The 9148-nt window shown below is 46.5% G+C and overlaps 2 protein-coding genes across 2 annotated transcripts in view; both read left to right on the top strand.

Moving 5' to 3' along the window:
* LOC126938621 (eukaryotic translation initiation factor 1) overlaps nucleotides 1-9148 on the top strand; it is a 1120764-nt gene that overhangs the window by 879080 nt on the left and 232536 nt on the right. The window lies entirely within an intron of this gene.
* The window catches only part of CNP (2',3'-cyclic nucleotide 3' phosphodiesterase), a 736460-nt gene that overhangs the window by 206648 nt on the left and 520664 nt on the right, over nucleotides 1-9148 (top strand). The window lies entirely within an intron of this gene.

Below are 9148 nucleotides of genomic sequence, written 5' to 3' on the forward strand. Positions count from 1 at the left end.
TGTGTCCTGTGTGGGAACATCACCCATCACACATTGCAGTGAATGTAAAGATTTATGACAAGTACTGTATGTAAAGCTAGTGCTGCCACATCTCCAGGGTGTTAGAAAATGGTGTCCCAAACAATCCTAGATCAGGAAACCATGAAGACTCTTGAGAGAAGAGGCTGAGCATATAAATTTATTATTCCAGGTATCCAACTCCTGAGGCTTTGATGAATGGAAAAGGCACCCTTCTGTTCAAATTAAATATGATTTTATCTATATATGAATGTCTGCTCATTTGTGATTAAGAAATACAAACTAAAGAGATATTGTTTTCTTATCAGGTTTTGATAAGTTGGATAATAGCACATAATGTTGGCAAGAGTGTGGGAAACAAGTCCCATCCTCTCCTGTGGATGACAATCACGAGCTTCCACCTCTGCACATAGGCACAGAAACTACGGCCCATGCATTGGGACCTGTGAGCCTCACACTTGCCTCTGATGGCATCATTTGCTGCTCCAGGCTTCACTGCAATCGACGCACCTGGAGAGTAGCTCAGGAGGCTCACACTGCCCTGGCAAGCAATGGTGAGGGAACAATGGTGAGGGAAGAGATTCCAGAAGATGAATTGGAAAGAGTTGGAAAGTCTTTGAGAAGCAAGACTGTAAGAAGGGAAGAAAATGTAGGATTCTGTTTTGGCCAGAGTGAAAACAGATCTTTGGCAGAGGTCAAAGATCCTCATGGTGGAAAATATTGAAAACACTGCTTTCTGTTGCTCATTACAAACCCCTGATTATGAAATCATGTGACCGTTCTCTGACACAGATAGATTGAGCTGTGTGGGCTCAGTCATGCTCTCTGCAAAGCCTTCTCTGGCTTCCCAGGTAGGCAGCTCTCCCTCTGCTGACACACTCCTCCCACCCTGGGAAACTGTAGCTGTATCAGAGGTGGTAGCTTCCCACCATGGACTTGGGATCTCCTGGACATCAGGGAGTTTGTCTCATTGCTTTTCCCTCTTTCATCTCCATATCCCCAGACCCTGGCACAGAGCCTGGCTGCAGAGTAGAGTTCTGAATCCATGTGTGTTTAATTATTTAAGCAGGTAATAAGAAACATAGTAGGACCAAGCAAAGACATTTGTATGCTGAACCAATGAAGTGAAATTATAGATTCTTAAGCAATGTGGATAAATACACAACCAGAGATATGCCAACAACTTAGCTTTCTGGGGGGAAAACCCCTCCAGTTTGTAGTGTAGGCCAATTTCTGTGGTGTAAATACTCCCACGATAGCCAACTTCAAGCAAACAATACGACGCCACTGAATGTGGAGTTGGAAAGAGATGTGAAAAATCGGCTCTCGTAAGTTAGTAAGAGTTAGCTCCAGCATACCACTTGATCCCCACTTTCTAAAGCCAAAATCATGACAATACATTTCTTACATAGTAATTTTTTTGATCAATCCTACAGAGAAACCAAAGGTAGATCGCATTTGATGACACAGGCAAGAGAGGAGGGCAGTATGGTCATGGTGCCACCCACAACTGCTTCATCATCTCACCAGTCACTGAGACGCTCTGGTTCCCCTCAGAGACCCACAGTCTCAGCTGCAAACTCAGGCAGCCTCTGGAAAGGGCAGAACCAGCTAGTTTAATTGCACATCACTGGGAACAACCCTTCTCTGCTCATGCAGGATGCTTCTCTCAAGTCACCCTCAACCCTTTTTCAGATAGTGACGCTGACCGAGGAAAGGTACAAGCCCAAGTGAGGCACCTAGCAAGCATTAGGCAGGGATAAGCCAGCACAGAGGAGATGACGTTTGATAAAGAAAACTGTATAGATTTATGTTGGTTTTTATGTTGTGTTGGGAAAAATTACTCTCTGGACATTTTCTTAAGCTGGTCATGTCAGCCTGTAGGGCAGTGTTCTCAGAGTCTGGTTTCTTAGCCAGTAGCATCAGTATCTCCCAGGAACTTGTTAGAAATCCACATTCTCAGATGCCCACTCCAAACCTACTGAATGCAGGAACTCTGGGTACAAGGGAGGGGGCAGCAATCTGTGTTTTCCCTTGTTTGTGTGTGTGTGTGTTTTGTTTTTGTTTTTTTGAAACAGGGTCTCACTCTGTCACCCAGGCTGGAGTGCAATGACACAATCTCAGCTCACTGTAGCCTCGACCTCCCAGGCTTAAGCAATCCTCCCACCTCAGCCTCCCCAGTAGAGGGGACTACATGCACATGCCACCACGCCCAGCTAATTTGTGTATTTTTTGTAAAAACAGGGTTTTGCCATGTTGTCCAGGCTGGTCATGAATGCCTAGGCTCAAGTGATCTGCTCGCTTCAACTTCCCAAACTGCTGGGATTACAGGTGTGAACCACCATGCCCGGCCACAATCTGTTTTAACAAACCATCCAGGTGATTGTAAGGAATGCTCAAACGTGATAACCGTTGCTCTAAGAAAAGGGAATAGTCCCAGACACAGTGATTAGAAACGTCTGAGACAAACAGGCTTCCCCTCCCCTCACACCCCCTTGGAAACCAGTTGAGAACGGCTTCTACCTTTGACAGCACATCAGAATCCCCCAGGGGGCTGTCTCATCCTTACAAGGAGCCCACCCTGAATCCTCTCTCAGGGTGCACTGTCTATTCTGTTATTTAAAAAAAATAAAAAGGCCAGGCATGGTGGCTCATGCCCATAATCCCAGCATTTTGAGAGGCTGAGGCAGGTAGGTCACCTGAGGTCGGGAGTTCGAGACCAGCCTGGCCAACATGGCGAAGCCCCATCTCCACTAAAAATACAAAAAAATTAGCCGAGCATGGTGGTGCATGCCTGTAATCCCAGTTACTCGGGAGGCTGAGACAGAAGAATAACTTAAACTGAGGAGGCGGAGGTTGCATTGACCCGAGATAGCGCCACTGCACTCCAGCCTGGGCGAGAGAGCCAGACTCCGTCTCAAAAAAAAAAAAACCCTAGGGAGTTTTTAGAACTTCTGATGCCCAAGCCACACCCAGACCGATCGCCCCAGAATCCCTGGAGGTGGAGCCCAACATCACTGTTTTGTAAAGCTCTCCAGATGGTTCCAAAGAGCAGCCATGGTTGAGAAGCAAGGACTTAGAAGAACAAGAAAAAAAAGGATAGGAAAGGTGATATAGTCAAAAGCAGCAATTTGGGGTCAGAGTGCAGATTCTGGCTTTACTATTTTCTTTTAAGCCATGGAGCTTTTATTTTCCTTTATTGGAAATAAGGATTATAAAACCCACCCTGGCAATTATTTGGGAGAATTTACACTCCAGAAAGCAGTCATCAGTTGCTAATAAAACTACTTTTAATAAAGAAGTACAGGGTTGCAAGACCTTATCTGCAATTTTGAAATCCAAAAAATTCTGAATACCAAGTTTTCTCATGACTCATTGGTCTTTGTATTGTGTTTATCTCTCTCTCTCTCTCTCTCTCTCTCTCTCTTCTCTCTCTCTCTCTCTCTCTCTCGAGACGGAGTCTCACTCTGTCGCCCAGGCTGCTGTGCAGTGGTGCAATCTCGGCTCACTGCAAGCTCTGCCTCCCGCGGTCACACCATTCTCCTGCCTCAGCCTCCCAAGGAGCTGGGACTACAGGTGCCCACCACTACACCCAGCTAATTTTTTTGTGTTTTTAGTAGAGATGGGGTTTCACTGTGTTAGCCAGGATGGTCTCGATCTCCTGACCTCATGATCCGCCCGTCTCGGCCTCCCGAAGTGCTGGGATTACAGGCATGAGCCACCACGCCCAGACGTGTTTATCTGTCTTATGCTCATCAAAATCCACTAAAATGACTTCAGAGACCATTCATAAGTCATAGCCATAGTTTTAAATACACTGCACAAGTCAAAAGATACAAAATAGCAGATATGTAGGCTGAACACGTTTAAAGATCTAATGCACAAGAGGACTCTTGTTAATAATAGAGTATTATATTCAGGATTTTTGCTAAATGAGTACATTATAGCTGCTCTTGCCATGGGGGTGGGGGGGCAAGAAATGGGTAACTACGTGAGATGATGAGTATGTTAATTTGTTCAGGTTTGACATCTAGTAGAATCAAGGGTGATTTTGGAAATATTATAACCACTGTTGGCAGCAATCAAAAAGGAGACAAGGAAACAGCCACAGAGACAGACTGCTACATCCCAGCTGAATATCAGCACTTAGTGGAAAATACTAAATAAATGTGATTAATTTTTTAAATGAAGTTAGGTTGTTCATCCTTTCCACCATCTTGTACAGCACAGGAACTCCAAAACAAATAGAAAGGTGAGAATGCCATAAGAGATGTTCAAATATGGGGCTGTAGGTTATTCCGTGGAAGCCAAAACCCATCCCAGGGGGATTAACCTCTAGGAAGGATTCCAGGAGGTGGGGAATATCACCTGGCTTTTGAAGCCCAGCTAGAATTTGGCCATGCAAAGATGAGAAAGAGAGCATTACACATGTGAACAAACATTTTGTGAGTGACAACACAGTTTGACAGAAGCACAGGATGTTTGCAGAAGATTAGAGGGAGGTAAGCTACAAAAAAAAAAGTGAGGCTGGGAACATAGCAGACTTGAATGCCAGGACAAAGAGCTTAGGCTTCATCCTATAGGTAGTGTCTGCTCCCCAGCACCCAGCACAGCGATCACTCATTGCTGGTGCTCAATAACTAGTGAGTGAATGGTGGCACGTCCTTAAATAAGGCAGGATCTGGTTTGTGAAGAAATAAATCCATATCCCACTCGCAGTCCTCTCGTCACAGTCATCAGCAGTGATGCTTGTTGAATGGAGCTGGTTGTAGAACGAAGTGCTTGGGCCCTTGACATCACAGTTGATTTCTGGCACCTTCAATCCATCTTCATGAATATTCATGGAATGCCATCTCCCCAGGCAACCCCTCCCATTCTCCCATCACCGGTCCTCAGCCCTCTCTTTCCATGCCACTGATGCCAGAGCTCAAGGTCTCATCTTACTTTTTGTTGAAGCTCCTTAATGGTCTCAAAGTGTGAGCAGTAATTGGAGCATATGTCAGGGCACTGCCGTTTGCTCCACTGCTGGCTCTCAGCACCGCCCCTCCCCCTCCAGTTCTCATTCTCCTGCTCCAGCTGCTGCACCTTCTGCAAGCAGTTAGCCAGGCACTCACTTAGGAACTGCATGATCCCCTTCCCACTGCTGCTGAGGATGTCTTCACTGAACCGGCCACAGGTGCCCATGCTAGCAGGGATGTTCCTGGTCCCTGGCAGAGGACAGGCAGAGCGACTGCTGGCAGGGCCAGGCTGGACTGACCATGAGCCACAGGTTCTAAGGAGATGGCTACTAAGTTGGTGACTCTCTTACAGGTGGGCCCCAGTCTTAGTGCTGGGATCTACAGACATTGGGTACAGAGTTTCCAGAGTGGCTGCTGGCCACAGTCTGCCTAGAGCAAGGAGCCTTCAAAGAGTTCTTGCCAAAGCTTGGAGAGCAGGGATTTCCGCTTTAACTAGAAGCCACGGTCCTAGAAAGTTGAGTTGCAGATTTGTGACAAGGGCCAAGTGCTCAGGTGCGAGTGTTTCCTTGCCCAGAGCTTTTATTCACCTGTCATAGGAGCTTTCCCCCAGTGAATCCTCATTTTTTCTGCCATCAGAACAACCCATCAGCATTTATTCAGTCCTCAGAAGTAGCTCCCCACTTTATGAAAGAAAGGGCTGACTTGGGACTTCTTGTTTACTGCCTTCTGTTGTGAAAAGAAATGTTAAATGTTTTCTCTTTAGAGATGCCCCATTGAAAAGTTAGGCTTTGTTCCCTGAGTGACTATCTGGCATCTCTCTAGGAGTGGCATTGGCTCTAAGATGAATCGTCCTCTCCACTGACCTTCAATACCCAAAAACGCCAGGTTCAGTGGCTCACTCCTGTAATCCCAGCAGTTTGGAAGGCCAAGGCGGGTGGATCACCTGAGGTCAGGGGTTCGAGATCAGCCTGGCCAACATGGTGAAACCCCATTTCTACTAAAAATACGAAAATTAGCCAGGCATGGTGGCATGTGCCTGTGGTCCTAGCTACTCAGGAGGCTGAGGCACGAAAATCACATGAACCCGGGAGGCAGAGGTTGCAGTGAGCCAAGATCACGCCACTGCACTCCAGCCTGGGCTACAGGACAAAACTCTCTCTCCCAAAAAAAAAATATATGAAATACAAAAAGAATATTATTTTATGATTAATGATTTTCCTGGTTATAGCCTGGAAGAGGCATATTCTTTTTTTGATCACACTCTAAAAGGTTACCTAATATAGTGGTGAGGAAAGATTCATTCAGTGCAACTCAGAGTCCACACACGGCCCCATCTCCCAGATGCCAAACCTGACTCCTGGATCTTTCAGGAAGCTGTCGCCCTCTGGCCAGTCTTCCCTGAATGGCAGTTCTGCCCATGGGCCCTCACTCCCACCCCCAGAAGAGGGTGCTTTCCACTAGGGCAGTGAGCAGCAGGGGTGAGGCCCAGACTCTTGAATAGCCTCAGGGAAAGTGGTGTCTTTGAAAAGCACACCTATTTTTTCCAGTCCCACTCAGAGAGGATCCCTGATATCTGTGAGGGTTTCTCCAAAACATCAAACATGACAGAGGTTTTATGACTTGACCAGGGTCCTGCCTACATTTCCCTATAAACTCTTCCCCTATAAAGAGTTAATTAGATGCAAACGCTTTGATAGGAGGAGAAAGTTCCTCTGAGAATCTCCATGCGTGGTACACTGAGTCCAGTTCCCAGGAGATCCTGGTGCTGGTGGGGGATAAATATCTCCCAAAGTCTATGCCCACAGCTTCATCCATCAAATAAGATACAGGCTAGGCAGGAGGGTAGCTCGTGACACATCTGGCTTGAAGTACCATCCAGAGATAGAAGATGATGGACATCACTTCCAGCAGAGGGGGGTATTCCTGGCCCTGGACTGTGGGGCTTGGTTTCATATAAAAAGCTTTAACAGGCATCTGGGGAGTCAGACAGGTCTTGGCAAGTGGGAGGGACACACAGGTGTGGGAATGGGGACCCAGGTGGACTGGAACAATATGCACTGGGGAAACGGAGACTCTGGAAGTCCCCAGGGGCTCCAGGGTCCAGGACTTCAGGCCCACAACTCCTGTGCAATCACTGCTGCTGAGGCTCTGGGCCACAGCTCAAGGTCTTTGATCTTACTGAGCCCAGTGCTCAGAGAAGGAGATTCTGAATTTGGCAGTTGCTAGTGATGCTTTTTAAGAGAACTGTATTCCCAGGAAGAAGTTTCAGCTTCTCAGAGAAAATGTCTCCCTTCTTTGGGAAATGAAAGAAAGGGAAAGGGGAAATGCGTATTAGCCTGAAATAATAATAAACCTAGGGTGCTTGGAGAAAGCATGAAGAGCTTGGAGAGACCTATGAGGCTTGGCGTCAAAACCCTTGACTTCAATTCCCACCTGTTGGTTGCATCTGTGAGCACATCTTTCCACCTCTCTGGGTCTGATATGACTCTTCTGTAAAACTGGGAAAGCAGGGTCAGATCATCTGGAAGGCTCCTTCTAGTTCTGACAGTCTAAGATAACTCTGTCCAGTAGAACTTTCTGCAGTTCATGACTGTGTTGTCCTATTTACTACCACTTAGCCACGTGTGACGAGTGCAACTCAGGTGAACGTTTCAGTGTATGCAGCCATATGTCGTTAGGAGCTACCATACTGGACAGAACAGGTCTAGGATTATAGAACCAAAGATTTGATCTGTTCAGTGTGTTGTTTATCAAGCTGAGCACTTTCCAGAAAAGTTTTGCACTGGGGTTGAAATGAAAGATTGTTGGTTTGCACGCAGTTATGAGAAAATCCAATCAGTCAGAAAATCCAATTAGCCCCTCTTTCTTGATATTTCAGCTTCTTGAAATTTGACCCACCCTTCAACCAGGAACCACAGCTTGCTGAGCAGTATGTTCGTGTCCCTGCTGTCAAGCTAATGACCTTGTCTGCCAGGGATGCCTGCAGGATCATGTCCGGAGAGCCTGCAGGCAGCTTCGGGATCCAATCCATTTTTCATCATTTCTTGGCAAGGCCAGAGGGAGGATACTTAATAGAAACATTATCTCAGCTCATTAAGGAAGAACTGTGTGTTTGGAGGGTGAGGTTCAGAAAGGTGTTCAAGATTCCTGTCCCCAGTTCTCTCCTCTTTACCTGCCATGGCCAACCCATTGCCAAGTCAGGTCCATCACAGTGTCTCTTAGATTGATTCCTTATTTTTCCATGATCCCTGACATTATCTTACCTGAGACCCTGTTAGCTTCTTCCACAGCCTATCCCCTCCTCTCAGCCATCCTGTCTGTGTTACTTGGTGAAACTTTCTAAGATGCCACTCCAGTCTCTTTGGGCTCAAATCCTGCAGCAGCCCTCCCACTGCCTTCAGGAGAGAGTCCAGAGTCCAGGCTGTTTGTGGGGTACCCAAGGCCCCCCTACCATCTGATGTCTTTCTACCATTTCAGCTTCATCCCCATCAGCCTCTCACAGGAACCCACTGCTCCAGCCAGCAAGACCCCTCAAGGCCTTCCGAGAGTGACCCCTGCTCTCTTGAAGATCCCCACGCACTTACTTGCCTATCTGGTGCCCTGTAGACCTTCTATTCAACCTCTAAGACCCATTTCAAATGCCACCAGCTACAAGAAGCCTTTCAGATCCTCTCAGCCTAAGACTCTCTCCCAATCTTGACTAGTGTTTACTCTTTCTAGGTAGGAATTTGGCAGTTAGAATGGTCAAAATAACACTGCTGTGCAGCTAGACTTGGGTTTAAGTCTTTGTTCTTGCATGTAACCTTCAACAACTGACGTGACCACTCTATGCCTCCACTTCCATGTCTAAAATGGATACTATGCGTACCTTACAAGGTGGTCATGAAAACCGCGTAAGTTAATTTATGTAATATGCTCCACACAGTACTTGGTGCATTATAAGTGCTCAAGAAGTAGTAACCATTGCCATTATTATTATTATTACTGTTACTATTATATGGCTCTTATGAAGAAAGGAGTGGGGTCTTATGCACACGGGTCTTAGCTCCTCCTGTAATTACAAGTGTTTGAATGGTGGTCATCACGTGCATTTTTTATACCCCCTGCACTCAGGTGTAGTTTGCAAATAGTGAGGACTGTGAATATGAATCTCTAGAGCCCAAAGGCCTCGA

Source organism: Macaca thibetana, chromosome 16, assembly GCF_024542745.1.
Source record: "Macaca thibetana thibetana isolate TM-01 chromosome 16, ASM2454274v1, whole genome shotgun sequence".
Taxonomy (NCBI): domain Eukaryota; kingdom Metazoa; phylum Chordata; class Mammalia; order Primates; family Cercopithecidae; genus Macaca; species Macaca thibetana.